The following is a 9,294-nucleotide window of genomic DNA, read 5'->3' on the forward strand; positions in this document are numbered from 1 at the left end:
TGAGCAATTCATGTGGATAGTGGCATAAACCATGGAATGAACAGGAAGGAAGCTGGACATATCTGTGGCCAAGTCCTCATGATCAACACACCGATGTCTGACATTGTGGGGTTTTTGTTTGTTTCTTTTTTTGCCTGTTTTTGTATTTTTACATAAATATCCGTAAACATGCAGCACTGCTGCAATACTGCATCGCCCTCGGTTTGAAGTCCGAGTCCGAGGTCACGGGACTCTCCCAGAGAAGACTGAAATGCTCCCTTCATGTGCTCCCTTGAAATTACCCTTTGTGTAGAATTTCTTGGGAATTTGTTCATAAGTGATGGGGAAAGGGAGCATAAGACTGACAAACAGTCTTGTGGTCTCTGACCACTGGATTTTAGTGCTAGGATGAAGCTCTCTGTGGTTTGAAGTTTCTCTGCAGCGTTGTTGGACTCCCACTCCATTACAGGGGGGTGGAGCTCTGCGGTCCAGGAAAGCCTTGAGGTAGAGTTGTTGGTTGGCCCTCGAAGGCTGAGAGGGGCCTGTTGAGGTGGCTCATTTAAGGTATATAATAAGGAGGCCTTCTGGTTGGCCCCCACTACAGCTCCTCCAGGGACGTCCCACTGAAAGGAGGCCCAGAGGCAGAACGGTATGGGCTGATCTTCTCAGCCTGCTACCTCCATGACTGTCACCAGGACAAGCAGAAAGACAATTACATGAGATGAGCTTTCAAGGGCATTTCAGCCCTGAAATGGTGTCACAGTAATTGTTGCTTAAAAGATTTTTGCAAACTGCTTCTCATATTCAGATCATCAGTTAAACAAAGTAGAGAAATTTACATAAAATATTGTTCCTCTACATTTACATTTGCAATTTCGGCATTTAGCAGACAGTCTATACAGAGTAAGTTACAAAGGTGCTTTGTCATCTACTCATAGAATATATCCTATCCAGTACAGTAGGTTAGAGTTCAAGATAACATTGAGTCTGGAATACTGCTAGAAGACAAGCATTATTGATGATGGTAGTTCAGTGGTTAAGGTACTTACTTTGTAATTAGAAAATTGTGAGTTCAAGCCCCACCACTGCCAAGTTGCTACTGTTAGGCCCATGAGCAAGTCCCTTATTGCTCAAGTTGTACTCAGTCATAATTGTGATAAAAAGTGTCAGCCAAATGCTCTAAATGTAAATATGAGTTTGAATACTGCAAGGGATTCTGCTTTCCAGGCAGCCAGTGGTAGTTTGTTCTAGCCAGAGCAGTCTTGATGCATGTCTTCAACAAGACTTGAAGCATGCTGTTTTACAGCAAGCTGTATGCTTGAGGTTCTAAGTACCTGAGGTATGGAACAGTCTTAAAACGTAACTGTCTACATCCATTACTTTTTTGCAATCTGACAACGTGTGTTGAAAGGCAAAGTGTACAAGTTAGTGCAAATATATGACATCTTGAGTTGCCAGTAAGTGTTTTCCAATGGGCTATTCACATAAACGTTAAAAATAACTGGTATTAGTTCTAGACTAGTCTATTAATATGTAGGCTTGTGCCAGTATTTCAAGTAGATGCAAGGTCTAATTTTTTCACAATTCTTTCTTAATTCAGGACTATTGAATTAACAATTGCCGACCATTTCCAGAGTGTAAACAAAACCACCTATGGTATGATCTAGTGTGACATAAATCTTTAGACCACAAATACAAATCTTCCATGGTGCTATTTTAAGTGTGTATGGCTTCTAGTGGCAGTAGCAAGCTGGTGGGGGCCCCCTTCTTGGCAGACAGTGCATAGCAAATCAAGAGATGCTAAGTACCTCTCGGCACTTATTCAAATATTTATGAGCTGATTAAATTGCTCATAAAATAACTGAATGCGCATCATAGACAAACTGCTCACTATTACCTGTAAATATGTTCTAGCAAAGACCTATTGCCTGATCATGGGACAAATCTGCTATAGTTTTACTTCATCTGCCTCATCATTAATCTGAACAGTCTAGTCATGTATCGAGGCCCCTGAGGACCGCTAATGTCCAGGGAGAGCATTTCCAAAGGAAACTTGAATCCAGCACTGTCTTATCTACACAGAATGCAAGAAAGACATGGTGGGATGAGAGTTGTGTGTTGACATTAATGAAGGAAACAGAGCTGTATCACATGACCTCTGCAGTTCCCACAAGGGCTCATGTGTCCAGTATAGCACTGTATGTCAAAGGTCAAGAACATGTGATTGCAACAAGCGTGACCGGTTCCACCTCTCGGCATGGGAAACATCCAAGAAGCAAACAGCAGGGTCTTGGACTTCATGGACAATTAATATAGTTGCCTTTTCGACTGTAAACAAGGCTTCACTTTGACCACAACAATGTCAACAATGACTTGCAGTATGTGCTTGGATTAGACATGGTTTAGACTATCTCACGCTGAATTCAGGGTTTATGTTTTCCTGGAATAGGAACTTAAGTATAAAAGTTACTAAAACATAGCCCCAAGTATTATCTGCAGTTAGAACATCTGAATAAAACAGCTGAAGAGTTCTTACAGGAACACCAGCAACCAAAGAGTTTTAAAACACCAAAGACACCCGAATGTTTTCCACAGAATGACTGTACAACTAGTCTACAGAAGACAAAAGAGAAACATCTGGGCAACCACAGGAGAAATATCAATCACTAATAACACTAAAAACAAATGAGCAACAAATGAGCCAAAAACCTGAGAAATATATCCATGGAACATCATCCAATCATTTAATGTCTATATATATATATATATATATATATATATATATATATATATATATATATATATATATATATATATGTGTGTGTCTGTGTGTGTGTATGTGTGTGTGTGTGTGTGTGTCTCTCTCTCTCTCTCTCTCTCTCTCTCTCTCTCTCTCTCTCTCTCTCTCTATATATATATATATATATATATATATATATATATATATATATATATATATGTATACATACATATACACACACACACACCAACCCACACACACACATATATACATATATTTATTCAAAATTGTAGTAAAGTACACAGTTTTCAGAGATCAAGCAAAGTGCCATTACAGTAGTCAACTACTGCAATGATGCATGAGGAGGAATGGGTGATAATAATTGACCCTTTTGTGCCAATAAAAAAAAAAAAGAAAAAAAAAAGAAATATATATATATATATATATATATATATATATATATATATGATTTTTAATTATTTTTAGCAGATAAGATGATATCTAATGTTAATATTTGAATTCTATTTATCTACAAATGAGATCTTCAATCACCAAATCACATCATATGGTACAACTGTCAACTTCCCTTCTGAATCAAAAACGTAGGTGATGTCCTATATAATTGAATATTTAGTTCAGTGCATTCAGCTGCCATCGTTCAGATGCAGATGCAAGATACATTATTTCATCCTACACACACACACACACACACACACACACACACATACACACACAAATGCACACACACACACACACACACACACACACATATATATATATAAAAAAAAAAAAAAAATATATATATATATATATATATATATATATATATATATATATATATATATATATATATATATATATATATATAAAATCCATCTTTCACACCTGTGCCAACTGTATGACATCTGAACCACTTGGAAACTGTGGAAATCTCCAAAGGAAGTATAAAAATGAGAGAAGTCTTCTGTGTCTCACTGCTGAGAAATGCACCTCAGTTCTAAGAGGCCCGATACCTAAGTGTCTGAGGCACAGCGAACCAAAATATAACTGCACTTCGTATTTTAGTTGGTTATTGCCACAGCTAATAATAAAAGTTAAACAGGAAGACCTTTTGGATCTCTTGTTTATGTGTTCATGTCAGCAAAGGGGAGGCACAGAATATAAAAGAATAAGATAATTATAGTGCAGGTTTTTCCCAAAGACTCTGACTGTAGTATTTGAGAAATACTGTGGCTGATTATTAGTTACACTGTTACATATCATTATGTTACCATTGTCCTGAATTCATCCTGAATTTCAACACAGGGCTAAAACTATACGTGTAGGTCTAGTAAACTAATTTTCCATTGTTTCCTCTATTTTATTGTTCTGCTGTTTATACCATAAAACTTAGTTAATTCTTCAAACCTTTCCTCCACCTTATTTTGAACATGGAACTCAAAATTGTGTGAGTCACCCTATTTGTTGCTTACACTCCATCACTGCATTTTTTATAAACTGTTATTACTTTTACATAAAAAGATTCAACTAAAGTTAGATTGCTTGATGTCATTCACTTAATCACTTCACTTAATCACTTAGTCATTCACACATCACTTAATTTATTAATGAATTGACAAAAGTCTACAGTAATTATGATTTGCATCTGAAACAAAAAGCAGAAATCAAGGAAACCTGATCAACTGTTGATGTAGTCCAACAAAAAAACAGTGTTTCATTAAGAGCCCTTTTAAAAATCACATCTATTAGTCTGTAGACTATAAAAAAGTCAGTACAATATCCGGATGATGGGTCACAACAGAACTGGTGTTCTGATGCCGTTTCCTGTCCCCCATGGGTCTGCGTCAGTGTTACCTCTGTTTGCGTTGAGTTGCAGGAGGTGAAGAGGAGTTATTTTTACTCCGAGGGGGATACCAGGAGGTTCTAAAGCACCGGAAGGATAAAGGAGAAGGGACCCCCCCCCCCCCCCCCCCCCCGACCCCCCACCCTGGTCTGCAGGCTGGGCTTGCTTGCATGGCAATATTCAGGTTAAAAATAAGCCATTGTTGCCGCTGTACAAAAGGACAGTGCTCAGCAACAGCAATCAGTGCCTTAGCATCCGCTTCTGACCAGCTGAGAAGAGATCGGGGAACGCAGAGGTGTGTGTGTGAGAGAGAGAAAGAAAGCATGCATTTGTGAGTCTGCGAGAGAGAACTTGTGTGTGTGTGAGATAAGAAAGGCAACAAGGCATGGATTCATGTGTGTGTGAAAGGCTTTCATCCTACCTGGGACTTGAAGCCAGGTCTAACAGGAAATAAACGTGAGCACTGACCACCAGAACAAAACCACAGAAGACAGAGGACCCATTTAAACTATATGTATACATATAAGTGGACAGAGACAGCATGTGGGTTTGTGAGAGAGAACGTGCATGTGTTATTTGTGTGTGTTCAATTCTATCATTTATCCTTGGCTTGAGTCAAATTCTGCATTAATTAAACTAAAGCAAAAGCATGTGTGAAGTACAAGTACCCACTCCATTCTGCACTCAAATGAATAACAACACAAAGCAGAATATAATGAATTCATATTCATATTCACATTTATCTCATCCTCATGCCAACTTTGTGTCTTTACAAAGCACTCATATAGTAAGTTCTTACATTATATTATAAACTTACTTACTAATACGTTATATTATAAACTTAGTTTACAATATATTATTATAAACTTACTAATAAACTAAAAGTTTTAATAAGATATCCTGCTAGCATTGGTTTATCTAAATAAGCAGTTTAAGCATTCATAAATACACGTAGAGTACATAAGTCATTTTATCCACACAGCAGCTTCCCTGGCTTGTAAAACTGTCAACTAGCTGCAAGGGACGTAACTCACTCATCTCAGAGGCTTCACTATGCTTGAGAGAGCATGTGCACGGAGGAAGTTCATGTGCTTTCTGATGCTGTTTGCCACATCCAGTTGCCAGCTTGCTTATGTTCCCATTATTAGGTCCCAGAATAGCCATGTGTGCTCGGAGAGAGGCCAGCCGTGCCTGACCTGCTTGCAACTGGAGCACGGGCAACACTCGCTCACCAAACAAGCTGCTCCACGCCACGTATAACCGTGCACAGCAAGAAGGCTTCCAGATCAGCCCCCCAAATGCACTGCCCGGCATACCACATACCAAAAAAGGTCCTGAAAAACGCCACCATAAGTGATGCACGCAAAGCTGCTAATGGGGTGATCTGTCTCTCCAAAGCCAGTTACTGATGGCATGAACCTTCGGCAAGCGATCGCGCACTTGAGCAGGCTCAGTTATCTTTTCCTCAAGTATAGACATCCATGGCTTCTGCAGCAAACAGATTCACAGCTTTTTTTTTTTTTTTAAAGAGCCTTCAAAGTTCAAGGCTTTGACTCAGAGGAGAGTAAAAACTTTTAGAGAAAGTTTTGCCATTCAAGAAAGAAATACATAAATATAAAATAGACTTTTGTTCAAAACAACTCCTCACTGACCCCCTGCATTACAATGTTATGGAGTTTTTTAAGTCATAAGGGAGTGGTGCTAGCTGTTACTTGTTCAGAGTTGGACTTCATCCACTAAACGCATGGCCAAAGCATTCTTTTATTTTTCACTTTAAGAGAATTTCTCCCTTCAGACAATTTTACCACACAATAAATAAATATATAATCTTTACACATAGAGGTTTTGGTTGTTGTCCAACAAAATGATTAACAATTAATTCTGAAACACACACACAAAGCCAAAGCAAAAGCCAGGAGCATAATCCAAACTATATGCTGTATGCTTTGACCCCCTCTGTCCTCACACAGATACACACACACACACACACACACACACACACACACACACACACACACACACACACACACACACACAAAGTTGCGGGAAAAACTGCATGGATTACAGAAAAGAAACACAGAAGAAACAAGCTTGCTGCATTGTCCCTGCAATAACCCAAGATCCCACAGTCTGCGAAATGATGGCCTGGAACATTCCGGGAGAGTGTGTGTCATTTCCGTGTTAAAACAAAGTGACAAAAGAACATCAAATTATCCAGCCATGCAATTATGTTTATGCCATTGCTGTGGAGGGCTAAAGAATAAGCAAAAACGCAGAAAGCGTCTGGAAAACCAACTGGCGCCGGCAGGACGTTATCTTTACGGTCTTGTGCATTGTTTTACATTGTAGCTTGAAAATGAAAATGATGACAGCAGCGGATCGTGTGGGAATGAGCTCGGGAACGAGACACGTTTCTGGCTGCGTCCACTGTCTCCAGTGACGTTATGACGCAAATCCATGTGAAGGCCGACGGTCTGTGTTTGACGTCACTAACTATAGGTCACCGCAGCAGCGACATTTCTGGCGCGTAATCGGCATTGTTGGCACTGGCGGGTTTAGGCGGATTTAGCTTTTCTTGTTTAGCCTAGAAATGCAGAAGATTTAACCTTTTTCAGACAGGGGGCTAACTAAGCGATGAACATCCTGCCGCGAGCAGCACTAGCACCAGCACCGAGTTTAGTGCGACCTTTAATGCTACGGCGGGAGCTGGCAGCCAGGTAGACGATCCTCCCGCAGTGCAGCAGAGCTGCTCTTTAATTTCATGGCCTCATCTGGCTTTCTGATTGTTTATTGTAGCAGATTGGTTTCGTTTTTGGGGTTGCATACTATTGTTACTATCTTTGTGCTTAACTGTTCTTAATATGTAGCTATTGTAGCATGTTATTTAGCTGGTTGTTGTTTTTCAGTCCTGTTGGCCAATATGTGAAATGCATGCGGTATAATCAGTATTTTGTGGTGGTGTAACATGCAAAAAACCTGAATCGATCTTCTCTATTGCTCAGCCATTCGTTCACTGAGAAGTCTTATGTGCGTGCGTTAGAACAGAGACACTAATAGTAGCCTAGAAGCGCTTGGGCAGTTCTTCTGTTTACTATGAAATATAATCCTGTCGGCGCCACTGATTACAAATGATTACGTCGCATCCCTCAAAAGCTTTAATCTAGTCTATTCTGCAAATGCAAATATTAGTACTACACAGAATGGGCCATCACTTTTGGACCATCTCAAAGTAAAGTGCTTTAAGTAGTTTGAACAAGTGAGTGTGGTTCACTTGGCCATATTGTGCAGCACTCTCCGGAGTTTAAAAAAAAAAAACCTACAGCTTTTATTCTACTCTGCCTCCTTCACAGAGATGCCAACTCTGATTATAGTGCCGTTATGTATGTGCCATCCAATATTACACGGACACGCGTGCTATGTCATGAAAGCATCCGGCTACGAACGATTAATCTGGGACCGTATGTTTTTTGTTTTGACAGATTACAAATCCAATTCCCAATATTTCACCGCAGCTGCAATGACCAGGACAGGCTGGGACAGACAAGAGTATACGCACGTCATTGGCCAGCGGGGTCGTATGCAACTTTTGCGAAAGTGAGTGTCCCAAAGTAGCTCCCGGGCAGCACACGACACCTATTTATACACCAAACAGCTGCCTGGCAGGGGCAGTTTGTCTTCATGGTACGGGCCGGGCGAAGAGCCTCCGGGGCACCTGATTTTGCACCACGACGCCCTTGACACAAGTGCAGGGTACAAAGGCACGGCACGGCACCGCACCGCGCTATCAGATGCTTGCTGAGGTAAATGGGTAACGTTAGAGGTTCATTCTCTTCCTCTGTCACACGCGCCCGCCCTCCCTGAAACACAAACACACCCAACCCCAGCAATCCAACACGGACCGGACCGGAGTGCTTGAATCAAAATCAAATGTATCTTAGTATTGCTATTTTGCCTGTAAAATTCATTTCAACGGTCAAAGATTTCAGAAATATGCAAAGGAGGTCCTGTACAATACTCTTTAAATAGCTTCTTTTAATAATTTAAGACGTGCAATAAATAATAGACACTGCACGAGGTTTACTGCGGCGACACTAGCAGAGGTGTAGATTAACTTGCTTATTTCAGGCTGCTAGACCAATTTACAAAACTCTCAGCGTTTTTTGCTAGTATCACTCATGAGGCTCGTAACACACCCGAATCTGATAAGCCCGTCGATCGATAAAAGGAAATACCACCTCCGTTGCGATTCCTGTAACTTATCTAATGGCCCTCCGCATCGCAGTGCCCCAATACATGCTGCAAACTACCTCCGGTGAAACCAAAGTTTGAGACGATGTTTACCTTCGAAAGAGTTAACTTCCACAAGGCTAAATGAATAAAGAATTGCCACATTTCATCGGGCGTACATACCGTGAAAACGAAAAGGTAATTAGCAATTTCTCCTCTTGTAATATGTTGCGGCGAGCATGTTGAAGGCAGCTTTATTAGGGCGCGCGTCCTTCACCGGGAGCGCGTCTGAGCGCGTTTGCGCTGATCTAAGGCGGTCCAGCGGTGTTGCGCAGGGGATTTCTAGTGGGACTGGCTTAATCGTGTTTTTGATCATGTTTGAGATTTCGTAGTTTGATGCTTCATTTATGAATTTTGTTTAAACTCAAATAATTTAAACCTGTTTATTTGATTAATGTCTTCGAGCCCTTTTCGCTGTTGTCACTATAATTAACCCACATCCTAG

General features: G+C 40.4%; 1 protein-coding gene across 2 annotated transcripts in view; it reads right to left on the minus strand.

Moving 5' to 3' along the window:
* The window catches only part of calcrl2 (calcitonin receptor-like 2), a 20,985-nt gene extending 11,911 nt beyond the window's left edge, over nucleotides 1–9,074 (minus strand). For both annotated transcript variants that reach the window (XM_035521383.1, XM_035521382.1), the window contains exon 1: nucleotides 8,973–9,074. The gene's annotated coding sequence lies outside the window, so the exon portion shown is untranslated. The remainder of the gene's footprint in view (nucleotides 1–8,972) is intronic.
* Between the last annotated feature and the right edge of the window lie 220 nt (nucleotides 9,075–9,294).

This window comes from Electrophorus electricus, chromosome 22, assembly GCF_013358815.1.
Source record: "Electrophorus electricus isolate fEleEle1 chromosome 22, fEleEle1.pri, whole genome shotgun sequence".
NCBI classification, from domain to species: Eukaryota; Metazoa; Chordata; class Actinopteri; order Gymnotiformes; family Gymnotidae; genus Electrophorus; species Electrophorus electricus.